A 12,138-nucleotide genomic window follows, 5' to 3' on the forward strand; every position below is an offset into this window, starting at 1 on the left:
TACCACCGGATCCGGTAACGAGTCCGGATATCCGTTTGATTTTTCTCCCGCACCTTTCGCTGGTAGTATTGCCATTTGCCCAGCGCTAGCACGCTACCAAACCAAACCAAACGCGAGCACGGGACAGATGCCCCGAAGCCCCGGTGTACCTATATTCGTGTACACCACGGTTAAGAATGTCCTTTTTAGCAATGTCCATTGGTGTTTACTTTGGACGCACATCCCCCGTACACACCATACCGGGTATCGTGAGTTGGCAAAAGTTAGATACGCTGTTGCCCGTGCAGCTCATCGGATCGGAGGCCAATCTTACCACTTGGTCGGCGCAAGGAAGCAGCAGCAAGCGATATGATATGGTGGACACAATTCGCCTTCGAATGCAGCTGACACTGGCTTGGCTAGTGGAAAAGGATTTCAATTTTCAATTTGTTTGAGTGCGCGTTTCGATTCCGAATACGACAGTGCAGTGCAGTGGGCTGGATTTTCATCGCTGTCGGGCGCAAAAGTTTGTCCCTTAATTGGGATATAAAACTTTAGTTTTCCAATCGATTGAAATCGAAACAGGGAAATGGCCCCATAACGCACGATGTGCATTGTGCGGGCAATGGCTATTGTGTGTTTTGGGCTTTTCTTTACTTTTAGAACAGCACTGGATTGTTGTATCGTGTTTGCAGCAATAATGGTAAGTGGACGCGAGCTATGTTTGGTTTTTGTGTTGGTATAGCTTTTTGACTTACTTACATACTTATTTACTGACTTACTTACACACTTACTTACTTTCTTTGATTACTAACTTACTAACATGCTTATTTATGTGCTCATTTACTTAGTTATTATCTTCCTTGTTTATTTTATTGGTTAATTTATTATCTACTTCCTTACTCTCTTTTTACTTGCTTGTCTATTAAAGTAAGTACTTACTTACTAACCTGCTTTCTTATTTTCTTAATTACTTATTTATTTATGTTCTTGTTTCCTTATCTGTTTTCTACTAATATGCTTGCTTACTTAATTATTTACTCACCTCATACTTACTTACCTTTATATTTGCTTTGTTTCTCATGTCCAAATGTGTCTTAACTCATAGTTCTATTTTTTCTATAAACTCAACTTTTACTTTCAGTTTTAAAATTGTTTTAATACAAAAATATCGGTTTCAAATAACTATATCTTATGCATTAAATAAATGATATTAAAATGTCGTGCATCGGAACCAACCACGAAAAGCAACACAAAATCTGTGACATTCAAACGATTTTATCGAAACAAAGCGTTTCATCAGCGCAAAGAGAGAGAGAGTAAATAAATAAAAAAGACAAAAAACGACCATCACTTTCCACTTCCCACGCAGCGTGCGTTCAATTGCACGAGTCGGATTAAGAAAACGGCTTCCGGCGGCAGAGAGCGATTGGCAGCGTAATAATAAAATTGCTAACCGAAGAAGCATCATCCCGTGCGACCAGCCCGACAGAGGTCGACCATAAATTGTGCACCAGAAAACCCAATTCGCCTGCAGCTCGAACCAACCAACGGACAGGAACGTTCCCCAGCAGCAAAAGGCGTACAACGCACTGGCGCAAGCAGCAAAGGTACCCGACTACGTAGCGAAAAGATAGAGTGAAGGTAATTATGCATAAATTTTTAGCATATTTCATCGTCACCCAGGGACGAGCACAACGAGCCGAAAAAAGGTAACCATCGCCGGTACGCATCTAAAGTGTACCGGGCACATGGATGGTTTTATCGCGGCAAAGTTGATACCCGGCGGTACCGACACGATTCCCGACCCGACGGCAATGCTCCATTCCCCATTGCATCCAGTCGCGGTGGATTGGAGCACTTTTGAATAGTTTCTGTGACGGTGGAAAGATGGATGGGTTAATTGCAACAATAATGTTTGCAGTGGCATTCAGGTAAGTAGCGCGCGTGTGTGCACTTGTGGGAGCATCCTCTCGGCGGGTAGAATTGCGTTATTGAATAAATGATTTATGGAGAGCTCAGCCATTTTGGTGAGCAATTAATTTGGGATGAATATATCACAAAAGTTGTGGGTAAATATTTGTAGATAGCCACTTCAATAAAAATTAGCAAATGTTGTGTGTTGGGCTTACGACAAAATGTTTCGAATTAAGGGTTAGCGTTCAAAAATAAGCTATTATGCTGATTAAGTGAAATACCCATTCTGAAAATCCCCCCAATAATAACAGTTCAAGTAAGATGGATATAAAAGAAAATGAAAAGACTAAAAGTAGTGAGAAAGATTAAAAGGAACCATTACAAAACAAACGCAAGCAACAAGATCAACATGATAGAACGAGAAAGCATGTTGATTTTGTACGTTGCGATGCTTCTGTTGTTTATGTAGCATAGATACAGGCGCATTATGCGGAAAGAGCAAAATATTTTACGAAAATAAAGCTACAACATTCCAAAGAAGAAGCATGGCCTACTTAACAGTACCATTTGGGTGTCTTCGTGGAAGGGCTACATTATACGGATGCGTTTTGAAACGATCCTTGTGACAAGTGTTTTACTTTAACCAGGTTTTACTGGTCGTTGCCGGATGTTTGGCGGCAGTCATGGGTCGCTTGATGGTTTGATATCCTTTTTTTATCTGATTGTGATTTATAGGATTGTCAGGAAGATGTTATAGTAACATATTTGAGAAACAAATAGCATGTTCAACGAATAACTGTTCGCTTCTCTATCGTTGCTCGTGTATGATTACGATCTCATCCGAAGAGTCGTAGAGTTTCCAGCTGCTCGTGTTAATTTGAACCGTTGTGATTGGAATTGTTGATGGTTTCGATGTAACTATGCGTCAATTAGCGTTACTTGATTTTTTAGGCCCTTATGGAACTGGGATGACCTACCGTTGCAATGAAATTGATTGCATGTAAGCGATATTTAAAATTAATTAATTAACTGTAATTTGAGATAAATCAATGCAATACGACGGGCTTCAGTTGTTGAAATGCATGTGCCATGGACCAATTGGTTTAAGTTGAGCATGAAATATGGCTGCTTTCAGCTTTTCGGTGTGGTTGCGTAGTGCCTAGTTGATGAAATTACGTTTCCAAGTAATGAATAACTCATTTTTAACTACATCAACACTACAGCAGACGTCGTTGTTGTAGGAGAATATCAACATGATATTGAGGCGCCTGATACGTAGAACGCTTTGGTTTAAAATTCTACTGATTCTAGCATCGCACCGCAGAAATATACATTAAAAGCAATAAAAAAATGCAAATCAATAAGCTTATTCAAAAAAATGATTACTTTGTAAATATGCAATCGTTCTCAATTACTGTTAATTTAAAAGTATTTGTAGTATATTTGACACTGGCTATAGCGTTGGCACTATATTTCTAATAACCACGGCGAGCCTATTCTCTATTTGACCTTATTTTTCCGTATTTTTTAAAATATTCCACCGTATATGACATAAAAGTTAAATGTTAGTAAATGTTTGCCTCATTTTTGGTCATTATTTGAATATATCTATCCTTCATAGCCTTTATGTCGAAAACATAAAGTAAAACAATTTTGAACATGGAATATTAAACAAGTAACAAACCAAAATGAGACTACGGTTGCAGATGTTGATTGCTGTCAGTAATTCTACTGGATAGATTAGAAATCGTTATGATACAAAATTTAGGTACAATGCAGTTCGTAATTCACACTTACGGAATGAGAAAATATTTCCAAACGATATTTGTTCGGTTGAGACAGTGTGATGATTGGTGTTTCACTAATTCAGCATTTGTACATATATACTCACGATTTTGATCTCTTTTTTTATAATGATAATATCTCCATACATATGCATATGTTATACTTTATTTGTTTCCTAATTATCATTCACTATGTAAAAAAAATGTTTTTAATTTGCTATGACACGTGCAACGTATTACTGATGGGGACGCCCAGTACTTGATGGAGAAATTGCTTTAATGCTTTTACAAGGATAAAGGCACTGGTAACTGAATACATTTTTGAAATACTGAGATGCCAGTGAATTCAGTGCCAAACAGAGTTTTTGTAAATCATCACAAAAACCCACTTTTAACTCAACTGCTTTCCCGTTTTCAAAATTCCAATCAGCATGTTGCATGATGGTTGAAGTATTTTTCATTTCCCAAACACACGAGCAAAAGCCATCCATAAAGCGTATACGGTACCATTGCACCAACGAGTCGGTGCATTCTCGTTTGCAGTGGTAGCAGTTTTGCCTCGTAGTTGTTGACAAGCGGTTTTGACAAAGTTTTGCATATTTCACGGAATCTCGATGTACGTGGGGTTGCCAAATGTAACAACGTGCCGATTAGCCAAAAAAAAAAATCAAACCTCATCAGCAAGAACAAGCTGTGCCACGGTTGTCTGGTTGATCTGATTTGATCAACGAATATCAACACAAAACAAAAAATCAATCGACAATGTGTCTAGCACGATAGGAATCTTTCATCCATCCTCTTGATAGACGAGCTTTGGCCAGTTCGCATGCAAATGCATGGTAGGATGGGTTTGATTTCAGACCGTTTGCAGCATCTGTGCACAGGTCAAAGTGTTACCTGTGAGGTAGGCAGCTGTTTGTGTCAGCGTTTGAGTGTAGGTGTGTTTTCTAAGAATTCATAGGACAGTTCTGCCATAATTTTGAAAATTGAAAACGAACGAGATGGATTTAGACGTTCTATCAAGTTGTGCAACTACTTGCAAATGTTTGATTGTCTCAGAGACAAGCTATTCTCAGTAGTAGATTGTTTGTTGCTTTGAAAGGAAGATATGTGTTCTCTGAAGTAACAATATTCATCGAAATCCAACACATGTCTTCTTGATGACTAGTCAATGGAATGCAGGCGTGACCGGACAGCACACTGAGACTAGCAATTAGCATCATTTGAGCAATGTATATTAATTGCCGGAATAAACTTAATTGCTTGTAGGCGTCCTCATAGTTTGAATTACATTCCCAACCAAGCAAGTGACACCAATGAATGTCTGGTTTGATTTGAGTTATTACTTACTCCTATCTAAACCTACAGTAATTACATGCCTTCGTACCCTGCTGTCAAAACTTGCACCCAGCTGCAATCATAATAGTCTTGTGGACAGTTTACGAATCGATTCCACAACATATTCAATCCATCACGTGGTTGATATGGGGTTCCCCCTCCCTTCTCTTCTGAACATATGCAATCGCCCATGTAGCTTCTCTCTGTGTCTGTCTGTGTGTGTGAGTGAGTTTGTTTTTCCAACTTCACTTTGCAATTCTTTTATTACAAAACTTTTCCAATTATGGTCTTTTGATTTTAGCCATTTTAACCAGGGAAGAAGCGAATCAAGCTCGACAAAAAAAAGAAAGAAAGAAATCGAGTCGAAAGCTTTAGTGACTTATCGTCTGTGTACGGGGATAGTGTGGTGCGTTACACTTTTTAGTTTCTCTTTACTACACACACACACGAGATGCAGTGGAACCGCACGAGGAGGGCAGGCAAAGGGATTTGTTCAGGACAAACGAAACCCGCCGACCATTAGGCAAAACGATTGCACTGCGGCTACGGAAGTGTGCTTTGAGGTTTGTGTGTGTGTGTTTTTTTTGCTTTCTTGTTTGCACTCCCGTCGTACCGCGAATTGGAACGTGCGGCAGGAATGCACATAAATCTCGCCCGGTACCGGTGACGGACCGGGTGTGCGGGACTGTCCAACGGTCGTAGGTGATTGTTCGGACGCTGTGGGAAAAGTATTACAATTGTCAATTGTTAATGCACTTTTTTAAATGGTGGTAGGGCACAGTTACAGCTACCGTTTGATGCACAAGAGGTTCTTTTTAAATGAATTTTCTTTTCGTTTTCTTTTCAGAAAATAGCTCTCTAAGGGATGAAGTACCAGTGAGTAGATTAATTTTAATTTAAAATCAGCTGTTTAAAGTTAATAGGTGGATAATGTATAAGTGCTGATCAAATATGAGAGTAGAAGAGCTGCAACAAAGTCTTTAATTTTTGCTCGTTTGCAGACAAGATTAATATTTGAAATTTCATTCTTCAATTGCTCCCGAAATTTATGTAAAAACCATCATTTTTAAGTGAGATATTCTAAAAGGTAGAAATTATCAAATTGCTGCTCTTTTTTCTCATTGCTAATGGAAAGTAAGGCAGAAATTCGGTGCGAAACAAGGTGTTGTGAATTATAGCTGATTTTGTTGAATAATTTTCATATTAATTTATCTTAAAAGCATTCGTATCAATCGAAATGACGTATCGAAATTCGAAATGAATTCTTGATTGTTTTTGTTGTTTTTTTGATGATTTAGTTAGTTTTAATTCTTCGTTATTTAGCCTTGCTGGCGGATATTGGAAATGAAATGAAAACAAGTATGTATGTTGATTATCAGCATAACATACATCGACGGGGAATTGAAATTCATTCATTCGCATTCGAGGAAAGAGACCAAGTGTTAAGTTCTAACGGATACTTGTTTGATTGCAATTTTCATTGATTTTCGATGATTGTGTGGTAGTAAATCAACATAATGATCAATTTCTGGCGAATCGTAATATGCGGAAAAACTATAAACGATAAACATGCAATACCGTGAACTGCAGTAACAATGCAGTACCGGGGAAAGGTTGTCGCTCCAGAAACCGATCATGATGCATTCAATCAATTTTCAAACATCAATTAATTCGTTATTTGATTAATAATTGAACGGCCATAATAATTTCACATTATACCTGATAATTGATGATGAAACATTTACAATTCAAATTTAAAGATGATACAGGAACATACAAATATGCTGTAAATAAGTTTAGTTGTTGAAGTTGCAGTTTCAAATGTATTTTATTCAATTAGTTATACATTTTGAGTAAAAGGAATCATTGGAATTTTGCACAAAGAACATTTATACAAAAACCAACATAAATTTAAAAAACAAACAACCTTCAAAATATCATGCACCGCACAATCTACTTTCCAGTCCGAGAGGCAATTTTCGGGAAAGGATTAATCCATAGACTGCTCGGAAACCCATGATGACAAATGATGCATCAGCGATTGTTTCTACGTCTATCACGACCAGGACTACTACAACAACAACTACTACTACAGAACGCTCAAAACATAAACGGGTGGATAAAAAGAAAACTTTTACCGCATGTTGCATGTTAGTTTGTTTTGCCTTAACGTGTCCTGCCAGTAGGGGACGGACGAAGCCATTGGGGGTGGTAGTATGCCACGAGGGATCGTGCCCGTAATCAAAGCACAAACAATAGAACGTCACAACGTACGATTCCGAGTGAGAGGTGGGCGTGAGAGAGAGAGAGAGGAAATGGTACGTTCTGCAGCAACCGAGACCGAATGTGCTCAAATTTGCATTCCAATTCCGACTTGCAGATCTGCCAAGGTGGAAGGTGGACGATCGGTTCTGGACGTGCGAGTTATTTGTCTAGCACAACGGGCCCGCAAAGGTCTGCTGCTGCTACTACCTTCTCATACACCTGTACACCTGTTCTCGTGTCGCCGTCGTAGTCGTGCTTGCGTCTCAAGTTCAACGTTCAAGCACGTGGCACACCAGTGCACGTATCCGGTGTTCCCGGCGTACCCGGATGCGAGTTGGCAACTTTCCGTGGCAGGGCCATGTTTTTCTCGGGCCGGTTTGTTTTTGTTGCTCGTTTCATTCTCACACCTTTGCACGACCATTCGGCGGTCGGGCTTACCTCACGGTGGTTTCTGGGCACAGGCAGGCGAGTAGACGAGGAAATGGCCACACACACTTCCTCGTGCGCCAGTTGCAGCGGAAAAGTTCGGCTACCACCGGGTGGGGGGGGATGGTTCACCATCTTGTTCACGTTTTGTTGCCCCACTGACTACATTGCGTATGATTCGTAGTCGAACAGAACGAAAACACGCTGTAGACATTGTGTTCGTTTGCTGCTGCTGCTGCTGATGCTGTAGATTTCTTGTTTTTATTTCCAATGCAAATCGCATGCAGTCTGGCGCTTGTATGGGTGTTTCGTGTGGATGCGCTCGTTGTACGTAGTTGGAAAGGATCAAGCAAGGGTCTCAGTTCCTGGAATGCAGAATGCAACTGAGTACGGTAATGGTAAACAGTAACGGTCGGATTCATTGTAATCGATTATATGGACAAATGAAATTTATTTGTACGAAACGAAACGGAATTAAATTGTTTGGACTGATTTTTAAAGTTTTGTCGGTATATATGTTGTTGCAGTGTGTCATAATGTTTAATTTATGTTCTGCTCGATTTTTATAGTTTCAGCATAATTATAACGCTATTCTAAAGCAATTCGGTCCATTGTGCCAGTGCGATAAGAACTTCCTTTTCTCTATCCTTTGCTGTCACAATGAGCTGCTCTCGCTCATTGGACAGAATCATCATCATTGCAACACTGTTTTCATCATCAGGAGTGAAAAAGTAAAAATGTTGCGCAACATGTACGGAGGGGCAGTATTAAACTCGCTTTTGCGCTTACCCTTAGTAATAAGGGGAAATCCTGGAAGGCTAGTGCTCTGAGCCGCTTAGCCCGTGGAAAGGTTAGAGTTCGTAGCCGTGGTGGTGTGATGAACTGAATTTCCCCTATTTGCTCGTTTGGCGGCTACTTTTTGGAGAAGAACCGTACTATTCATTTACCGTGATGTACGCCGCTTGGTGTGTGTTCATTGGGTGAACACAAACAATGTGAAAGAAGTGTTTGGATGGTATTGAAATGTATCGAATCAAAACTAAGGTGTTAGGTTAGTTAATTAAAATCATGTTTTAATTTTATCTGTACAGTAAAATACTTGCTACTTTACTCTAAAAATTGTGAACTCGTGAAATTGCAACGATATTTTGATAGATATTGCAAACAGTGTCGAGCTCATATTTTTATTACGCATGTTTTGTTTCAAATTCCGGACAGCTTCACACACACAAAACACACACACACACACACACCACAAAAGAGGACAGGAAACAGAACAGACTGCGCGATCGTTACGATTGACGTAAAGAATGCTTTCAACAGTGCCAACTGGGAGGCCATACATGCAGCTCTCTCCATCATCTGTTCCACCGTACCTCTGTAGGCTGCTGGGAAGTTGTTTGAATCACCGTATGCTATTATACGACACAGATCAGGGCATTAAAAAAAAGAGCATCTCCGCTGGCGTTCCTCAGGGTTCGATTTTGGGTCCAACTCTCTGGAATGTTATGTACAACGGAGTTTTGACTCTAGGGCTTCCTACAGGAGCTGAAGTGAGAGGTTTTGCTGATGATATTGCCCTCACTGTTCTTGGTGAGTCTATAGAAGAGATTGAACTCCTCACATCCGACTCCGGAAGTAGAATCGCGTCGTGGATGCAACAAATGAGGTTAGAAATCGCCCATAAAAGACGGAATTCCTCATCATAAGTAGCCACAAGACAGTGAAGTCAGGTAGTATCCAGGTTGGCGATGAACGTATTGAGTCGATACGTCATCTAAAATATCTTGGTGTGATCATCGATGACCGCTTAAGTTTCCGGAAGCATGTCGAGTACGCCTGTAACAATGTCATTAAGGCCGCACACTCGTTGATAAAAATAATGCCGAACATTGGAGGGCCTAAGAGTAGCTGCAGTCGACTCCTAGCTGACGTCATCTCACGGTTGCGTTATAACGCTGCGATCTGGGCACATGTTCTGGTGTTAAGGACTGACAGTTGGTTAACAGAGTGCATGGGTTGCTAGCTATGAGAGTTGTTTGTGTCTACAAAGCAATATCTCACGTGGCAGTTTGTGTGATCGCAAGTATGGTTCCCATCTGCCAACAAAGGGGCGTTTTACACATGCACTGATCCCGAACATCACTGCATGGACGAGTAGAAAATACGGCAAAGTTAACTTGTACATCACTCAGTTCCTCTCCGGCTATGGGTGTTTCCGGAGTTATCTTCACAAGTACCGTCACGCCAGCTCCCCAGACTGCCCAGCGTGTGTGAGCATCGTGGAGTCAGCAGAACATGTGCCTTTTCATTGTCCTCGTTTTGCTGAGGAACGTCATAAAATCACCGTAAAGTGCGGAACATCATTCAACGGAGCAAACCTGATCGACTTAATGTTGAAGAATGCTGAAACGTGGCATCGTCATATCAAACGGCATACGATCGATGCTGTTGAAGCTGCTAGCCTCATGGAAAGAGGATCAACGACTTGGGCGTGATTACAAAAGTGTTGTGCGTATTATGAAAGTGTTTGTGCACGAATTGAAGTGAGCCTGTGACTCAAGTGACCGCGTACTTTTTATGTTTTTGTGTGGCAATACGAGTGTCTCCAGGACTGTCATTCTGTTTCGCGAATGTGGTCCATGTTGCAATAGCGAGATGCAATGCTAATGCATAGCCCTTCACCCCAAGAAGCATACCTAAAGGTGAAAGGTGAATGGGGAACGGTAGGTGGCCCAAACCCCTCCACTTGGTAAGAACCCTATGTCAACATCCGTGCGACAACGGGAGCCTTTCGAAAATTCTCCCTCCTTGTAAAACAAATAAAAAACACACACACTGTACCTTTATTAGATTTTAAATTAATTTAAGGCACTCAATTCTGAGGGTCGGTGTCCTCTTGGACCGACAGCACGACGGTCTTAATGAAAACGGGGTTTGCATGTCGTTTTTCTTCTGTACTCATAGATGCATTGAATTGAAGTACTACTGTGTGAATTGACGATCTTCCCCGTACGGCCATCAAGGCAATCGTCAAAACTATAGATCAAGATATAATGCAATGAAAGAGTAATAATAATTCTTCTGAATAAATTCAACATGGAAAATATTGTGCCCAAATGCAGTGTACTGTGCAATTATTTTTAAAATAGTTTATTTTTAAAATTTACTCACTTACTTACCCGGCGCTGCAACCGCTTTGCGGTCTGGGCCTACCTCAGGAGTGTCCGAAATCGCTCACCGTCTCGTGCCTTCGTCGGCCAATCCGTTATCCCGATCTTAATGGCGAACGAATCCACGCCATCTTGCCACCACAGTTTGGGCCTACCATGCCTCTTCTGTCCATGTGGACGGCCTTAAAAGACTTGTACGGATGGAAACGGACGACACCCCGTAAACATGGCCAGCCCACCGAAACCTGGCGAGCTTGATACTCTGCACGACAGTGAAGTCACCGTATATTTCGTATAGCTCGTCATTATAGCGGATCCTCCATTGTCCTTCCACACATACGGGGCCAAGTATCCTTCTGAGCATCTTCTTCTCGAACGCGGCTCAGAGGGTCTTGTTAGATTTGGACAGTGTCAATGTATATGTATCAGAGGTGCATGTGAGTACCTGTACTATATATGTGATTTAATGTCCCAGCTTCGTCCGTCGCGACAGGTTCTTTGAGGTGAACTGATTTCTCAGACTGTAGAAAACCCGGTTTGCAGCCAGCATCCTTGCGCGCAACTCAGCTTCCGTGCTATTGTCGTTGCGGACCTTTGACCCAAGATAGGTGAATTCTGGGACGACTTCAAAAGTGCGTTCACCTATCTGTACGTCACGGCTACGTAGATTCTGATATTTTTTTGGTAGTTTTAGTTTTAGCTACTAAATAATTAATTTGATCTGATTATAACTGAATATTACAAGTTTGTGCCTTTTAAAACGGTTTTGAAATTCAACCAAAAGGAATTTATTTTACAATTGACAATTTATATGTCAAATCAATGCAATTTGCTCAAAGAACTGTCAAATATAGCATATCGTATGTAGCATGCGTAATATAGCATTGCGTATGTTTGGGATTACCTGTATTTATAAAAAAAGTAGTGTATTTTACACGCAAACTTTTTACCTGTGGTTTCTGAAAGTTTTCAGAGTTTCAGACAAAAGTTTTCAGACAAACACACTTTTTTAAAGACTTGAATGCAATTTTATGAGCTTCATAATATACTTGCAAGGATATTCATTTGTTTTGAGCTTAAAGCTTTCTACGCTAAGGAAAGCTTTAGTGATTTTAGTGCTTTAAAACGAAAGGTGGACGAAGAGTTCGACGTCATTCCGAACCGTGCACCGAATCACCAGTAAAAACGGAAATATTTCATGAAACGTTTCATTTATCTCAAAGGACATGTAACAGATAACAGGATCTCCACACACA

This window comes from Anopheles arabiensis, chromosome 2 (genome assembly GCF_016920715.1).
Source record: "Anopheles arabiensis isolate DONGOLA chromosome 2, AaraD3, whole genome shotgun sequence".
In the NCBI taxonomy this organism is placed as follows: Eukaryota; Metazoa; Arthropoda; class Insecta; order Diptera; family Culicidae; genus Anopheles; species Anopheles arabiensis.